General features: G+C 56.0%; 1 protein-coding gene across 1 annotated transcript in view; it reads left to right on the forward strand.

The window, feature by feature from the left end:
- The first annotated feature begins 806 nt into the window (after positions 1–806).
- The window catches only part of NR3C1 (nuclear receptor subfamily 3 group C member 1), a 135590-nt gene continuing 133440 nt past the window's right edge, over positions 807–2956 (forward strand). Inside the window, exon 1 of the mRNA XM_075344592.1 lies at positions 807–956. The gene's annotated coding sequence lies outside the window, so the exon portion shown is untranslated. The remainder of the gene's footprint in view (positions 957–2956) is intronic.

The raw sequence follows: 2956 nt of genomic DNA on the forward strand, positions 1-2956 counted from the left end.
GGGCCTGTAAGGACCCCCATGATTAGAGGCTGGGTCCTATACGATCCTCTGCTCTGGGCCTGTAAGGACCCCCATGATTAGAGGCTGGGTCCTATACGATCCACTGCACTGGGCCTGTAAGGACCCCCATGATTAGAGGCTGGGTCCTATACGATCCTCTGCACTGGGTCTGTAAGGACCCCCATGATTAGAGGCTGGGTCCTATACGATCCTCTGCACTGGGTCTGTAAGGACCCCCATGATTAGAGGCTGGGTCCTATACGATCCTCTGCTCTGGGCCTGTAAGGACCCCCATGATTAGAGGCTGGGTCCTATACGATCCTCTGCTCTGGGCCTGTAAGGACCCCCATGATTAGAGGCTGGGACCTATACGATCCTCTGCTCTGGGCCTGTAAGGACCCCCATGATTAGAGGCTGGGTCCTATACGATCCTCTGCTCTGGGCCTAGGAGCTCGCACTTTTCTGCACTGAATGTGTGGTCACTTCTATTTGGCCTGTGAATTATTTAGTTTATTAAATTTCTAAAATATGTTCTTTATTATGAAAAGAGAACCCAGAGGAAGAAGTGTCCTCCGAATGATTGGAGATGTGCCCGGCACAATGATGCGCAGCTGCCGGGTACCCCGGGTGCTGGGCCTGAGGACGGTGAGTGGCCACGTCCGCGCTGCCCGGTGTGCCCGCTGTCACCGGCGGAGGCACGGCTCGGAGCTGTAGTGCCGGCAGCAGCCAACAGGTTGCAGCGTTCCCCGCTCCTCCTCTGCACTGAGCCCCCTCCGCCGGGCGGCCGCCCTCTGCCTCCCTCCTCCCCACATGTCCGGGATAGGCGGCTCCCAACCCCGAGGGCGCCTCCGCCGTCTGCACCGCGCATAGGGGCCGCTGTTCTCTACGTACTGAGGGGACACCGTCCACCCACCGGAGCCACGCGAGACATGCCCGGAGTGTGAGGGCCGGGAGGAGTAAGTGTCAGCGCTGCGGGGAGAGGGCGGCGGAGGGAGCGCTGCCGAGGGAGAGCCGGGACGGGCGGAGGGAACCCTCCGGAGATGCCGGGACGCGCACTGCCATGTTCCCAGAGAGCCTCGCACACACCGGGGAAGTTCCGTGCTCTCCCGGTGCCCACCGCTCAGGGACGTTACCGCACATGGAAGTAGGCAGGAGCCGCACGAATGGCGCCTGAAGGGCACCCGCTCCCGCCGGAGCCAGGAGAGGCGGCGTCCTGTCACCGGGCACCGCCGCTCCGTCCCCAGGGCTACAGTGGCGCCGGGCACCCTCCAGTGAGCACGGGCCCGGGCGTCCACTCCCTCAACTTTCCCTTCCATACTTCGCCCCTCAGAGCTGCTGCTAATGACTTGTGGGCTCCCAGCTGTTGTGAAACTCCCAGCATTCCCCGGGAGCGCACGGCACGAGTTGTGGTCTCTCAACAGCTGAGGGGCCACAGGTTGCTAGGCCGTGACGTGCACTGGACGGTGGGCTCCACTCCCCCGTGACGGGGACGTGTTTATTTCCTCTCTGCTGACAGCAGCGCGGGCTGAGGGGGCGGGGCCGCACGTGACGTCACGTGTGCACGCATATTACCACTCGCTAGGGGGTTTATACTGGGGTTTGGGGCTCACTATTAATAGTGTGCATGTATATACACTAATGGGGGGATGTGCTGGGTCCTGTGCTCACTATGGATAGGTGTGTGCGTATATACACTAATGGGGGTATACTGGGTCCTGTGCTCACTATGGATAGGTGTGTGTATACACACTAATGGGGGTATACTGGGTCCTGTGCTCACTATGGATAGGTGTGTCTGTATATACACTAATGGGGGGATGTGCTGGGTCCTGTGCTCACTATGGATAGGTGTGTCTGTATATACACTAATGGGGGGATGTGCTGGGTCCTGTGCTCACTATGGATAGGTGTGTCTGTATATACACTAATGGGGGGATGTGCTGGGTCCTGTGCTCACTATGGATAGGTGTGTCTGTATATACACTAATGGGGGTATACTGGGTCCTGTGCTCACTATGGATAGGTGTGTCTGTATATACACTAATGGGGGGGATGTGCTGGGTCCTGTGCTCACTATGGATAGGTGTGTCTGTATATACACTAATGGGGGTATACTGGGTCCTGTGCTCACTATGGATAGGTGTGTGCGTATATACACTAATGGGGGTATACTGGGTCCTGTGCTCACTATGGATAGGTGTGTCTGTATATACACTAATGGGGGGATGTGCTGGGTCCTGTGCTCACTATGGATAGGTGTGTCTGTATATACACTAATGGGGGGATGTGCTGGGTCCTGTGCTCACTATGGATAGGTGTGTCTGTATATACACTAATGGGGGTATACTGGGTCCTGTGCTCACTATGGATAGGTGTGTGCGTATATACACTAATGGGGGGTATACTGGGTCCTGTGCTCACTATGGATAGGTGTGTGTATACACACTAATGGGGGTATACTGGGTCCTGTGCTCACTATGGATAGGTGTGTGCGTATATACACTAATGGGGGGGGATGTGCTGGGTCCTGTGCTCACTATGGATAGGTGTGTCTGTATATACACTAATGGGGGTATACTGGGTCCTGTGCTCACTATGGATAGGTGTGTGCGTATATACACTAATGGGGGTATACTGGGTCCTGTGCTCACTATGGATAGGTGTGTCTGTATATACACTAATGGGGGGATGTGCTGGGTCCTGTGCTCACTATGGATAGGTGTGTCTGTATATACACTAATGGGGGGGATGTGCTGGGTCCTGTGCTCACTATGGATAGGTGTGTCTGTATATACACTAATGGGGGGGATGTGCTGGGTCCTGTGCTCACTATGGATAGGTGTGTCTGTATATACACTAATGGGGGGGATGTGCTGGGTCCTGTGCTCACTATGGATAGGTGTGTCTGTATATACACTAATGGGGGGGATGTGCTGGGTCCTGTGCTCACTATGGA

The sequence above is a fragment of the Anomaloglossus baeobatrachus genome, chromosome 4 (assembly GCF_048569485.1).
Source record: "Anomaloglossus baeobatrachus isolate aAnoBae1 chromosome 4, aAnoBae1.hap1, whole genome shotgun sequence".
Taxonomy (NCBI): Eukaryota; Metazoa; Chordata; class Amphibia; order Anura; family Aromobatidae; genus Anomaloglossus; species Anomaloglossus baeobatrachus.